Below are 15,927 nucleotides of genomic sequence, written 5' to 3' on the forward strand. Positions count from 1 at the left end.
AGAGCTCGGAAGGGAAGGAGCGCCATTTGACTTTTAAATGCAAAATTGACAGGAATTGAGATGGGACACCATGTTGCGTTTGGAGAGCCACTGATGTGCCTAAACATTGAAACCCCCCACAAGTGACACCATTTTGGAAAGTAGACACCCTAAGGAACTTATCTAGATGTGTGGTGACCACTTTGACCCACCAATTGCTTCACAGAAGTTTATAATGCAGAGCCGTAAAAATAAAAAATCATATTTTTTCACAAAAATGATCTTTTCGCCCCCAATTTTTTATTTTCCCAAGAGTAAGAGAAGAAATTGAACCTCAAAAATTGTTGGCCAATTTGTCCTGAGTACGCTGATACCCCGTATATGGGTGTAAACCATTGTTTGGGCGTATGGCAGAGCTCGGAAGGGAAGGAGCGCCATTTTACTTTTCAATGCAAAATTGACTGGAATTGAGATGGGATGCCATGTTGCGTTTGGAGAGCCCCTGATGTGCCTAAACATTGAAATCCCCACAAGTGACACCATTTTGGAAAGTAGACCCCTTAAGGAACTTATCTAGAGGTGTGGTGAGCACTTTGACCCAACAAGTGCTTCACAGAAGTTTATAATGCAGAGCCGTAAAAATAAAAAATCATATTTTTTCACAAAAATAATCTTTTCGCCACCAATTTTTTATTTTCCCAAGGGTAAGAGAAGAAATTAGACCACAAAAGTTGTTGTGCAATTTGTCCTGAGTGCGACGATACCCCATATGTGGGGGTAAACCACTGTTTGGGCGCATGGCAGAGCTCGGAAGGAAAGGAGCGCCATTTGACTTTTCAATGCAAAATTGACTGGAATTGAGATGGGACGCCATGTTGCGTTTGGAGAGCCCCTGATGTGCCTAAACATTGGAACCCCTCACAAGTGACACCATTTTGAAAAGTAGACCCCTTAAGGAACTTATCTAGATGTGTGGTGAGCACTTTGACCCAACAAGTGCTTCACAGAAGTTTATAATGCAGAGCCGTAAAAATAAAAAATCTTATTTTTTCACAAAAATGATCTTTTCGCCCCCAATTTTTTATTTTCCCAAGGGTAAGAGAAGAAATTAGACCACAAAAGTTGTTGTGCAATTTGTCCTGAGTGCGACGATACCCCATATGTGGGGGTAAACCACTTTTTGGGTGCATAGCAGAGCTCGGAAGGGAAGGAGCGCCATTTGACTTTTCAATGCAAAATTGACTGGAATTAAGATGGGACGCCATGTTGGTTTGGAGAGCCCCTGATGTGCCTAAACATTAAAAACCCCCACAAGTGACACCATTTTGGAAACTAGACCCTCTAAGGAACTTATCTAGATGTGTTTTGAGAGCTTTGAACCCCCAAGTGTTTCACTACAGTTTATAACGCAGAGCCGTTAAAATAAATTTATTTTTTTCGCAAAAATTTTTTAGCCCCCAGTTTTGTATTTTCACAAGGGTAACATAATAAATTGGACCCCAAAAGTTGTTGTCCAATTTGTCCTGAGTACGCTGATACCCCATATGTGGGGGGGAACCACTGTTTGGGCGCATGGCAGAGCTCGGAAGGGAAGGAGCGCCATTTGGAATGCAGACTTAGATGGATTGGTCTGCAGGAGTCACGTTGCATTTGCAGAGCCCCTGATGTACCCAAACAGTACAAACCCCCCACAAGTGACCCCATATTAGAAACTAGACCTCCCATGGAACTTATCTAGATGTGTTGTGAGAACTTTGAACCCCTAAGTGTTTCACTACAGTTTATAACGCAGACCCGTGAAAATAAAAATTCTTTTTTTTTTCACAAAAATGATTTTTTAGCCCCCAGCTTTGTATTTTTACAAGGGTAACAGAATAAATTGGACCCCAAAAGTTGTTGTTCAATTTGTCCTGAGTACGCTGATACCCCATATGTGGGGGGGAACCACTGTTTGGGCTCATGGCAGAGCTCGGAAGGGAAGGAGCGCCATTTGGAATGCAGACTTAGATGGATTGGTCTGCAGGCGTCACGTTGCATTTGCAGAGCCCCTGATGTACCCAAACAGTAGAAACCACCCACAAGTGACCCCATATTGGAAACTAGACCTCCCATGGAACTTATCTAGATGTGTTGTGAAAACTTTGAACCCCCAAGTGTTTCACTACAGTTTACAACGCAGAGCCGTGAAAATAAAAATCCTTTTTTTTCCCACAAAAATGATTTTTAGCCCCCAAATTTTTATTTTCCCAAGGATAACAAGAGAACTTGGACCCAAAAAGTTGTTGTCCAATTTGTCTCGAGTACGCTGATACCCCATATGTTGGGGTAAACCCCTGTTTGGGCGCACGGGAGAGCTCGGAAGTGAAGGAGCACTGTTTTACTTTTTCAATGCAGAATTGGCTGGAATTGAGATCGGACGCCATGTCGCGTTTGGAGAGCCCCTGATGTGTCTAAACAGTGGAAACCCCCCAATTATAAATGAAACCCTAATCCAAACGCACCACTAACCCTAATCCCAACTGTAACCCTAACCACACACCTAACCCAGACACACCCCTAATTCTAATCCCAACCCTAATCCCAACCGTAAATGTAATCCAAACCCTAACCCTAGCCCCAACCCTAGCCCTAACCCTAACCCTAACCCTAACCGGAAAATGGAAATAAATACATTTTTTTTAATTTTATTATTTTTCCCTAAGGCTAGGTTCACATTGCGTTAGGGAAATCCGTTTAGCACTAGCGGATTGCGCTAACGCAATGTCTTTTTAGGTGTCGTGTTTAGTGGTCGCGTTAACGTCCCCGCTCTGGAAGATCGGGGATCGGACCTCGGGCGCGCCGCGGACGCTGCAAGCAGCGTCTGAGGCGCGCCACAAAAGAATGGCACCTTGCTAGCGCGAGCCGAAAATGGCACGCTCTAGCGATGCGCTACACCTGAAAATCACATTGCTGTCAATGGTTGTGCTAACGGACCCGTTGCACGGCGTTAATTGTGACATTTTCGCCGTGCAACGCTGTCCGTTAGCGTTAACCCATTAACGCAATGTGAACCTAGCCTAACTAAGGGGGTGATGAAGGGGGGTTTGATTTACTTTTATAGCGAGTTTTTTAGCGGATTTTTATGATTGGCAGCCGTCACACACTAAAAGACGCTTTTTATAGCAAAAAAGTTTTTGCGTCTCCACATTTTGAGACCTATAATTTTTCCATATTTTGGTCCACAGAGTCATGTGAGGTCTTGTTTTTTGCGGGACGAGTTGACGTTTTTATCGGTTACATTTTCGGACACGTGACAGTTTTTGATCGCTTTTTATTCCGATTTTTTTGTGAGGCAGAATGACCAAAAACCAGCTATTCATGAATTTCTTTTGGGGGAGGCGTTTATACCGTTCCGCATTTGGTAAAATTGATGAAGCAGTTTTATTCTTCGGGTCAGTACGATTACAGCGACACCTCATTTATATCTTTTTTTTATGTTTTGGCGCTTTTATACGATAAAAGCTATTTTATAGAAAAAATAATTATTTTGGCATCGCTTTATTCAGAGGACTATAACTTTTTTATTTTTTTGGTTATGATGCTATATGGCAGCTCGTTTTTTGCGGGACAAGATGACGTTTTCAGTGGTAACATGGTTATTTATATCCGTCTTTTTGATCGCGTGTTATTCCACTCTTTGTTCAGCGTTATGATAATAAAGCGTTGTTTTTTGGCTCGTTTTTTTTTTTTTTTTCTTACGGTGTTCACTGAAGGGGTTAACTAGTGGGCCAGTTTTATAGGTCGGGTCGTTACGGACGCGGCGATACTAAATATGTGTACTTTTATTGTTTTGTTTTTTTTTTTTTTATGTAAAGAAATGTATTTATGGGAATAATATTTTTTTTTTCTGCTTTATTTAGGAATTTTTTTTTTATTTTTTTTTTTACAAGTGTGGAAATTTTTTTTTTTACTTTTTCACTTTGTCCCAGGGGGGGACATCACAGATCACCGATCTGACAGTGTGCACAGCACTCTATCAGATCGGTGATCTGACATACAGCCGGGCAGGATTAGAGCTGCAGCTGCAGCCTGATCCTGACCCGGAAGTGCTCCCTGCAGGACCCGGATGCAGCCCGGCGGCCATTTTGGATCCGGGGACTGCAGGGAGAAGACGCTCGGTACACGGTGAGCACATCACCGTGTACCGATCGTCTCAGGGAAGCCCGCAGGGAGCCCCCTCCCTGCGCGATGCTTCCCTGCACCGCCGGCACACCGCGATCATCTTTGATCGCGGTGTGCCGGGGGTTAATGTGCCGGGAGCGGTCCGTGACCGCTCCTGGCACATAGTGCCGGATGTCAGCTGCGATAGGCAGCTGACACCCGGCCGCGATCGGCCGCGCTCCCCCCGTGAGCGCGGCCGATCGCATATGACGTACTATCCCGTCCATGGGAATTAAGTCCCAGGTCACCTGGACGGGATAGTACGTCATATGGGATTAAGGGGTTAAAGAGTGATGGATTAATTCACCTCTAACAATAGAATTGAAAGTCTATGGAGAGGTAGAGAAGCGCACACAAAACAGGGCAATACTGTCTGGTACATTGGCAGAAGGATAAAACTCTCCTTATTCAGTGTTTTGGTGGCTGGTGACATCTGATGGTCCCACACTTTCTATACCACTACTGGGTTGACTTAAAATGGGTTTCCACTACGTTGACCTGAGAGGTCATCAATATCATACTAGTGGTGGTGATACATGTTAGTCCATATAACCTTTACAGCACGAAGGTCATGCTTCGTAACTTGAAATGCAAAGCAGAACTCAGATTGAAAAATAGGGGGAAAAAATAGGGAAAAAATAGAATAGGCAATATTTTGTTGATATATCATAACAAAAAAATGAATCAGTAAAAATTAAAAACAGATGTCTTGTGTCAAAATAAAGAGACGCAATGTAGAAGGTATAATTCAGAAATAAAACTATTTCTTATTGCAGTATAATCAGGGCGATCATATTCATAAAAGCTAGACTAGTCCTGTGGAGACTATCCTCAAAATTGCAGGGATTTTTTTAATTAATCTGTTATTTTTAAATATATAGGTCTGCTTTGCCAAGTGCCTTTAACTGCAAAAAACAGGAGTATATTAGTCCATTCTATTTTTGGTGTATGCACTCCCTTTTGTTCCTGATTTATCAATCTGAGTTTTGCTTTGCATATCATATTGGTGGGGGCCCAGCACTCAAAACCCTCACTGATCAGCTGCTATAATGTCGTGGAGTGGCCGGATGTAAACAGTGGATTGAGCAGAACACCGCGGTTTAGTGGCTGCTGCCAAGTGCTAAATCAGCTCTAATTCAAATGATAGTTCCTTATATGATTTAGATAATTGTGTAGAGATATTTTTACATTTCCATTCTCTCTTTCTCTATAGAATACTGCCAGGAAATTCAAGTTAACCCCTTAACGACCAGAGGTGTTTCAGTTTTTGCGTTTTCGTTTTTTGTTCCCCTTCTTCCAAGAGCCATAACTTTTATATTTTTTTGGTCAATGTGGCCAATTGAGGGCAAATTTGTTGTGGGACAAGTTGTTCTTTTGAATGACACCATTGGTAACAACATATGGTGTACTGGATAATGGAAAAAAAAATTAAAAGTGCAGTGAAATTGCAAAAAAGTGCAATTCCACAGTTTTTTTTTTACTATGTTTACTGAATGCTAAAAATGACCTGCAATTATGATTCTCCTGGTCATTAAGAGATCATAGACGCTAAACATGCCTAGGTTCTTTTTTATTTAAGTGGTGAAAAAAAATCCAAAATTTGGTAAAAAAAAGTCGCCATTTTCTGAGACCTGTAGCGTCTCTATTTTCTACGTTTATGGGCTGGTGAGGGCTTATTTTTTGCATGCTGAGCTGATGTTTCTATTGATTCTATTTTGGTGTAGATACGATCTTTTGATCGCCCATTATTGCATTTTATTGCAGTGTAGCGGAGACCAAAAAACGTAATTCTGACATTTTGATTTTTTTTTTCTCGTTACGCCATTTAGCGATTGAGTTAATTATTTTCTTGTATTGAGTTAGCACATTTAGCTACTATTGGCCTTGTGGGAAAATAAATGGGTTTGTCTTCTTGGGATATAAATGTTAAAACTACTAGATATGTTGAAAGATGAAATAATTGTATGAAATGGAAAGCGTCATGCAATATTTTCATTTTAAATCTGCAATGGTGAATGCACATGCTTGTCTCATATATATAAAGATATGCAAGTATATTCAGCTAATGAGCAGCTTGTTGGTTGGGGAATTACACATCCTCATTGAATAGACAGTTAAAGCAAGCTAATGCATCTGAGTCTATCATTAGCGCTACCACTCCTGGTATAAACTGTTTCTGCTTTTACTTTTATGGAAATAGAGGTGTCAAAGGCAAAACAGTAATAATAAACTGATGTTAAGGACACACATAGTCTAATTTTTATTCCTGGTTCCAAATGAAATGCAGGAATCTAAATATCATTTAATTAATGTGTCAAGCTCATGATTGTATAAATATTGCTGCTCTATAAAATACTGAAGAATAGATGGATAAATGGATCCAATACAGAACAGAAAATGCGAACATGGAAAAATTGCAAACAACAATTACTTAAACCTAGAATCGCCTATTTTTATGTTAAACAATATTGGTTTAGAAAATCATTGTCACCAAAAATTAGCCAGTGCTACAAAGAATATCTCTTTCTCTGTCTCTGACTGACCAGACTATGTTCATGTATTACACACAGCACAATCCTAAGATTAACATATGCCCCTTGACCTACTGGCATGTTGAGACCCGAAATCTGGAAAGAATCTTAATATATACTTACCTTGTAATGTTTTCAAACCCTGTTCCATCCAGATGTGTCCGGATCCCAGTATTCCAAGTGGCAGAAGTTCACCGACCGCCATATTTGGACACCCAAGTGATGGGTGACTCAATATGGAAACTGCTGGGGGTATCAGCCTCTTGCGCGGTACCACCAGCGGAACACTGTCGCACCACACACACACTGTATATGCCATATGCACCACATGCACACACACTGTATACACTGTACGCACCACACACTCTGTAGTCGGTCACAATAATATGGGTTTTCCCACAAACGAAAGTTCATTTTAAAAATTGTCTGTGTCTGACCGTGTACGGAGCATACCACATCTCCTTGGCAGGGGAGGAAGCAAAATACAATACTGACTTTACAGCAGGGGATCACAGAGGATTCATTTTGTCAGGTAAAATATTTCACTGACTGTTTTTAAACAATATTTTACCTTATAAAATGTATCCTCTGTGATCTCCTGCTGTAATGCCAGTATTGTCTTTTGCTTCCTACCCTGATGGGGAGGAGAGCTGATGGGGAGAGAGAAAGCGCACAGGGGTGACAGAGACAGAGCACAGGGGGGAGACAGCTCAAATGGGACAGGACATGTGGGGAGAACGCAGCTCAAATGGGACAGGACATGAGGGGAGAACACAGCACAGGAAGGAGAGAGACAGCAGACAAGGGGGAAAGCACATGGGGTAGAAAATAATTCATAATGATTGAAAGTTGGGTGATGATGTAAAGAACTATTTATGAAAGTCAGTTGATCATCATTGATTCAATGTCATTCATCATTGATACGGTGTTCTTTTCCTTTGGCAATTCCTTATTGGGGAGCCTTTAATCTTAATATATACTTACCTGTTGTGAATTCTGTTGTCGGGCTCCCTCCTGTGGTCATGAATGGTACTTCGGCTGGTTCTGTCCATGGACTTCCTCTGGTGGGTGTTTCTGAGTTTCCTTCCACAGGTGACGAGGTTAATTCGTTAGCTGGCTGCTCTATTTAACTCCACTTAGATCTTTGCTCCATGCCACCTGTCAATGTTCCAGTATTGGTCTAGTTCACTCCTGGATCGTTCTTGTGACCTGTCTTCCCAGCAGAAGCTAAGTTCCTGCTTGTATTTCTTTGGTTTGCTATTTTTCTGTCCAGCTTGCTATTTTTTTGTTGTCTTGCTTGCTGGAAGCTCTGGGACGCAGAGGGAGCGCCTCCGCACCGTGAGTCGGTGCGGAGGGTCTTTTTGCGCCCTCTGCGTGGTCTTTTTGTAGGTTTTTGTGCTGACCGCAAAGTAACCTTTCCTATCCTCGGTCTGTTCAGTAAGTCGGGCCTCACTTTGCTAAATCTATTTCATCTCTGTGTTTGTATTTTCATCTTTACTCACAGTCATTATATGTGGGGGGCTGCCTTTTCCTTTGGGGAATTTCTCTGAGGCAAGGTAGGCTTTATTTTTCTATCTTCAGGGCTAGCTAGTTCCTTAGGCTGTGCCGAGTTGCATAGGGAGCGTTAGGAGCAATCCACGGCTATTTCTAGTGTGTTTGATAGGATTAGGGATTGCGGTCAGCACAGTTCCCACGTCCCAGAGCTCGTCCTTTATTATCAGTAACTATCAGGTCATTCCGTGTGCTCTTAACCACCAGGTCCATTATTGTCCTGACCACCAGGTCATAATAGTACAGGTGGCCCAAAGTACTAATGCATCTCAATAGAGGAATAAGAGAAGTTCTGAGACCATTTTTTTTTCTTTGCAGTGTTTTTTGTCTCTCTTTTCCCCTTTACCTCTGGGTGATTCAGGACACAGGTGTAAACATGGACATTCAAGGTCTGTCCTCTTGGATGGATAATCTCACTACAAGGGTACAAAACATTCAAGATTTTGTGGTTCAGAATCCGATGTCAGAGCCTAGGATTCCAATTCCTGATTTGTTTTTTGGTGATAGATCTAAGTTCTTGAATTTCAAAAATAATTGTAAATTGTTTCTTGCATTGAAACTTTGCTCCTCAGGTGACCCTGTTCAACAAGTAAAGATCATTATTTCTTTGTTACGTGGTGACCCTCAAGACTGGGCATTTTCCCTTGCGCCAGGAGATCCGGCATTGCGTGATGTTGATGCGTTTTTCCTGGCGCTTGGATTGCTTTATGACGAACCTAATTCAGTGGATCAGGCAGAGAAAATCTTGCTGGCTCTGTGTCAGGGTCAGGATGAAGCGGAGATATATTGTCAGAAGTTTAGAAAGTGGTCTGTGCTCACTCAGTGGAATGAATGTGCCCTGGCAGCAATCTTCAGAAAGGGTCTCTCTGAAGCCCTTAAGGATGTCATGGTGGGATTTCCCATGCCTGCTGGTCTGAATGAGTCTATGTCTTTGGCCATTCAGATCGATCGACGCTTGCGTGAGCGTAAAGCTGTGCACCATTTGGTGGTACTATCTGAGCATGGGCCTGAGCCTATGCAATGTGATAGGACTTTGACCAGAGCTGAATGGCAAGAACACAGACGTCGGAATGGGCTATGTTTTTACTGTGGTGATTCCACTCATGCTATCTCCGATTGTCCTAAGCGCACTAAGCGGTTCGCTAGGTCTGCCACCATTGGTACGGTACAGTCTAAATTTCTATTGTCCGTTACTCTGATTTGCTCTTTGTCATCCTATTCTGTTATGGCATTTGGGGATTCAGGCGCTGCCCTGAATTTGATGGACTTGGAGTATGCTAGGCGCTGTGGTTTTTTCTTGGAGCCCTTGCAGTATCCTATTCCATTGAGAGGAATTGATGCTACGCCTTTGGCCAAGAATAAGCCTCAGTACTGGACCCAATTAACCATGTGCATGGCTCCTGCACATCAGGAGGATATCCGCTTTCTGGTGTTGCATAATCTGCATGATGTGGTCGTTTTGGGGTTGCCATGGCTACAGGTTCATAATCCAGTATTGGACTGGAAATCTATGTCTGTGACCAGCTGGGGTTGCCAGGGGGTGCATGGTGATGTTCCATTTTTGTCTATTTCGTCTTCCACTCCTTCTGAAGTTCCAGAGTTTTTGTCGGATTATCGGGATGTATTTGATGAGCCCAAAGCCAGTGCCCTACCTCCTCATAGGGATTGCGATTGTGCAATTAATTTGATTCCTGGTAGTAAGTTTCCTAAGGGCCGATTGTTCAATTTATCTGTGCCGGAACACGCCTCTATGCGGAGTTATATAAAGGAATCCTTGGAGAAAGGCCATATTCGCCCGTCGTCATCACCGTTAGGAGCAGGGGTTTTTTTTGTGGCCAAGAAGGATGGTTCTTTGAGACCTTGTATTGATTACCACCTTCTTAATAAAATTACAGACAAATTTCAGTATCCTTTGCCGTTGCTGTCTGATTTGTTTGCTCGTATTAAAGGGGCTAGTTGGTTCACCAAGATAGATCTTCGAGGGGCGTATAATCTTGTGCGTATTAAACAAGGCAATGAATGGAAAACAGCATTTAATACGCCCGAGGGCCATTTTGAGTACCTGGTTATGCCATTCGGGCTTTCCAATGCTCCATCAGTATTTCAGTCCTTTATGCATGACATCTTCCGAGAGTACCTGGATAAATTCCTGATTGTGTATTTGGATGATATTTTGGTCTTTTCGGATGATTGGGAGTCTCATGTGAAGCAGGTCAGAATGGTGTTCCAGGTCCTTCGTGCGAATTCCTTGTTTGTGAAGGGGTCAAAGTGTCTCTTTGGAGTTCAGAAGGTTTCATTTTTGGGGTTCATTTTTTCCCCTTCTACTATCGAAATGGACCCTGTTAAAGTCCAGGCCATTTACGATTGGACTCAGCCGACATCTGTGAAGAGCCTGCAAAAGTTCCTGGGCTTTGCTAATTTTTATCGGCGCTTCATCGCTAATTTTTCTACTGTTGCTAAACCGTTGACTGATTTGACCAAGAAGGGTGCTGATGTGGTCAATTGGTCTTCTGCAGCTGTAGAGGCTTTTCAGGAGTTGAAGCGTCGTTTTTCTTCTGCCCCTGTGTTGTGCCAGCCAGATGTTTCGCTCCCATTTCAGGTTGAGGTTGATGCTTCTGAGATTGGAGCAGGGGCTGTTTTGTCGCAAAGAAGTTCTGATGGCTCGGTGATGAAGCCATGTGCTTTCTTTTCTAGAAAGTTTTCGCCTGCTGAGCGTAATTATGATGTTGGTAATCGGGAGTTGTTGGCCATGAAGTGGGCATTCGAGGAGTGGCGTCATTGGCTTGAAGGAGCCAAGCATCGCGTGGTGGTCTTGACAGATCACAAGAATTTGACTTATCTTGAGTCTGCCAAACGGTTGAATCCGAGACAGGCTCGATGGTCGTTATTTTTCTCCCATTTTGATTCTGTGGTTTCGTACCTTCCGGGCTCTAAGAATGTGAAGGCTGATGCCCTGTCAAGGAGTTTTGTGCCTGACTCTCCGGGTGTTCCTGAGCTGGCGGGTATTCTCAAAGAGGGGGTAATTTTGTCTGCCATCTCCCCTGATTTGCGGCGGGTGCTGCAAAAATTTCAGGCTGATAGACCTGACCGTTGCCCAGCTGAGAAACTGTTTGTCCCTGATAGATGGACTAGTAGAGTTATCTCTGAGATTCATTGTTCAGTGTTGGCTGGGCATCCTGGAATCTTTGGTACCAGAGATTTGGTGGCTAGATCCTTTTGGTGGCCTTCTTTGTCATGGGATGTGCGTTCTTTTGTGCAGTCCTGTGGGACTTGTGCTCGGGCTAAGCCCTGCTGTTCTCGTGCCAGTGGGTTGCTTTTGCCCTTGCCGGTCCCGAAGAGGCCCTGGACGCATATTTCTATGGATTTTATTTCGGATCTCCCCGTCTCTCAAAAGATGTCGGTCATTTGGGTGGTTTGTGATCGCTTTTCTAAGATGGTCCATTTGGTATCTTTGTCTAAATTGCCTTCCTCCTCTGATTTGGTGCCATTATTTTTCCAGCATGTGGTTCGTTTACATGGTATCCCGGAGAACATCGTTTCTGACAGAGGTTCCCAGTTTGTTTCGAGGTTTTGGCGATCCTTTTGTGCAAGGATGGGCATTGATTTGTCTTTTTCCTCGGCTTTCCATCCTCAGACAAATGGCCAAACCGAACGAACTAATCAAACTTTGGAAACATATCTGAGATGCTTTGTTTCTGCTGATCAGGATGATTGGGTGTCCTTTTTGCTGTTGGCTGAGTTCGCCTTTAATAATCGGGCCAGCTCGGCTACTTTGGTTTCGCCGTTTTTCTGCAATTCTGGTTTCCATCCTCGTTTCTCTTCAGGGCAGGTTGAGTCTTCGGACTGTCCTGGTGTAGATACTGTGGTGGATAGGTTGCAGCAGATTTGGACTCATGTGGTGGACAATTTGACATTGTCCCAGGAGAAGGCTCAACGTTTCGCTATCCGCCGGCGCTGTGTGGGTCCCCGACTTCGTGTTGGGGATTTGGTTTGCTTGTTGTCTCGTTATGTTCCTATGAAAGTTTCCTCTCCTAAGTTTAAGCCTCGTTTCATTGGTCCGTATAAGATTTCTGAGGTTATCAATCCTGTGTCATTTCGTTTGGCCCTTCCTGCTTCTTTTGCCATCCATAATGTGTTCCATAGGTCGTTATTGCGGAGATACGTGGCGCCTGTGGTTCCATCCGTTGATCCTCCTCCGTTGAGTTGGAGTATGCGGTGCAGAAGATTTTGGATTCTCGTGTTTCGAGACGGAAACTCCAGTACCTGGTCAAGCGGAAGGGTTATGGTCAGGAAGATAATTCCTGGGTTTTTGCCTCTGATGTTCATGCTGCCGATCTGGTTCGTGCCTTTCATTTGGCTCATCCTGGTCGGCCTGGGGGCTCTGGTGAGGGTTCGGTGACCCCTCCTCAAGGGGGGGTACTGTTGTGAATTCTGTTGTCGAGCTCCCTCCTGTGGTCATGAATGGTACTTCGGCTGGTTCTGTCCATGGACTTCCTCTGGTGGGTGTTTCTGAGTTTCCTTCCACAGGTGACGAGGTTAATTCGTTAGCTGGCTGCTCTATTTAACTCTACTTAGATCTTTGCTCCATGCCACCTGTCAATGTTCCAGTATTGGTCTAGTTCACTCCTGGATCGTTCTTGTGACCTGTCTTCCCAGCAGAAGCTAAGTTCCTGCTTGTATTTCTTTGGTTTGCTATTTTTCTGTCCAGCTTGCTATTTTTTTGTTGTTTTGCTTGCTGGAAGCTCTGGGACGCAGAGGGAGCGCCTCCGCACCGTGAGTCGGTGCGGAGGGTCTTTTTGCGCCCTCTGCGTGGTCTTTTTGTAGGTTTTTGTGCTGACCGCAAAGTAACCTTTCCTATCCTCGGTCTGTTCAGTAAGTCGGGCCTCACTTTGCTAAATCTATTTCATCTCTGTGTTTGTATTTTCATCTTTACTCACAGTCATTATATGTGGGGGGCTGCCTTTTCCTTTGGGGAATTTCTCTGAGGCAAGGTAGGCTATATTTTTCTATCTTCAGGGCTAGCTATTTCCTTAGGCTGTGCCGAGTTGCATAGGGAGCGTTAGGAGCAATCCACGGCTATTTCTAGTGTGTTTGATAGGATTAGGGATTGCGGTCAGCACAGTTCCCACGTCCCAGAGCTCGTCCTTTATTATCAGTAACTATCAGGTCATTCCGTGTGCTCTTAACCACCAGGTCCATTATTGTCCTGACCACCAGGTCATAATACTTACCTTGTAATGTCTTCACATCCTGTTCAGTCCAGATGTGTCCGAATCCCAGAATTCCAAGCGGTGGAAGTTCACCAACCTCCATATTGGGACACCCAAGTGATGGGCGTCTCAATATAGAAACTGCTGGTAGTACCAGCCTCTTGCGTGATACCACCAGCGGAACACACCACACACACAAACACACACTGTATATGCCGTACGCACCACACACACACTGTATATGCCGTACGCAGCCTCTTGCGCGGTACCACCAGCTGAACACCGTCGCAAACACGCCACCACCGGGATCAACCGAATGATTCACTGACTGCCACAATCTTTGTGCAGGAGAAGCGCATGTGCAGTTTTAATGTGATCGCTGCTATCTGTCTGCACATATATGGCAAAATACAAAAGAGGTTGCACTCAATCATGCCAAAGCATGTCTAATATGAAATACATGAAATATGAATAGCAAAATGGCTTTTGAACATTAGGGAAATATTTGAGAGACTCTTTGCACAAAATTTGATCAAATAGTGTGAGCCCATCAACCATCGTCAAGGTGGTCTCATTAAAACTGATGGGTCCCTTACCTCCCTGTCCAAATGTGAATACTTACCGAAGGCCAATGTCTGTATGCCTGGGTGAATGTGGACACCTCTGTCAGCAAGGCCTACATATGGGATGGCTGGAACTCAGTGTGATTAGATGTAATTAAAAACCACATGGTGACGGGAGGAGTGCTCAGTCTGTAAGCTAACATAGACATGACAGAGAAACGACTGGCACATCCAAACTAGTGTGAATAGATGCATTCCAGGAGCAGTTACCTCCATACACAAAATACAAAAAAAGGTTGCACTTTATCGTGCCAAAGCATGTTTTATATGAAATACATGAAATATGAATAGCAAAATGGCTTTTGAACATTAGGAAAATATTTGAGAAACGCTTTGCACAAAATTTGATCAAATAGTGTGAGCCCATCAACCATCGTCAAGGTGGTCTCATTAAAACTGATGGGTAGGCATACGGACATTGGCCTTCGGTAAGTGTTCACATTTGGATAGGGAGGACAGGGACCCATCAGTTTTAATGAGACCACCTTGACGATGGTTGATGGGCTCACACTATTTGATCAAATTTTGTGCAAAGCGTCTCTCAAATATTTTCCTAAAGTTCAAAAGCCATTTTGTTATTCATATTTCATGTATTTCATATTAGACATGCTTTGGCACGATGGAGTGCAACCTTTTTTTGTATTTTGTGTATGGAGGCAGCTGCTCCTGGTATGAACCTATTCACACTAGTTTGGATATGCCAGTCGTTTTTCTGTCATGCACATATATGGGGGCGGTCTGATTTACTGCGCCTGCTCAAATTCCGCGCAGGCGCAGTGAATCATTCGGCTGATCCCGGCGGCAGATGCACGACGTGTCCACAAGCAGAGTAAGCTGGTCACATTAAAAGGGTTTTCCCACGAACAAAAGTTAATTTTAAAAATTGTCTGTGTCTGACCGTGTACGGAGCATACCACATCTCCTGGGCAGGGGAGGAAGCAAAAGACAATACTGACATTACAGCAGGGGATCACAGAGGATTTCTTTTGTCAGGTAAAATATTTCACTGACTGTTTTTAAACAATATTTTACCTCACAAAATGTATCCTCTGTGATCAAAGCGCTCAAGATTTGAAAGAGACACAGCACAGGGGGGAGACAGATCAAACGGGACAGCAAATGAGGGGAGAACAGCACATGAAGGAGAGAGACAGCAGACAAGGGGGATAGCACATGGGGTAGACAGGACAAAGAAGAGAGCACAGACGGGAGAAGTCAGCACATGGGGAAAGAGAGACTGGATAATTCAGAAATGTGTAAAATAAAATTGTTTTGCTTTTCTGGATATGGGGCTGTGTGATTACTTATTTTATGCATCCTGAGCTGATGTTTTTACTGATACAATCATGGTCAAAAGTATTGATATCCCTGCAAATCTGTCAGATAATGCTCATTTTCTTCCTGAAAATGATTGCAAACACAAATTCTTTGGTATTATTGTCCTAAATGAAAAAACACAAAAGAGAATGAAGCAAAAAGCAAAACATTGATAATTTCACACAAAACTTCAAAAATGAGCCAGACAAAAGTATTGGCACCCTCAGCCTAATACTTGGTTGCACAACCTTTAGCCAAAATAACTGCGACCAACCGCTTCCGGTAACCATCAAGGAATTTCTTACAAAGCTCTACTGGAATTTTAGACTAGGGTTGAGCGAAATGGATCGTTCATTTTTAAAAGTTACCGACTTTTGGCAAAGTCGGGTTTCATGAAACCCGATCCGACCCCTGTGTGGGGTCGGCCATGCGGTACGCGACTTTCGCGCCAAAGTCGCGTTTCAATGACGCTAAAAGCGCCATTTCTCAGCCAATGAAGGTGAACGCAGAGTGTGG

This window comes from Ranitomeya imitator, chromosome 2 (genome assembly GCF_032444005.1).
Source record: "Ranitomeya imitator isolate aRanImi1 chromosome 2, aRanImi1.pri, whole genome shotgun sequence".
Lineage (NCBI taxonomy): Eukaryota > Metazoa > Chordata > Amphibia > Anura > Dendrobatidae > Ranitomeya > Ranitomeya imitator.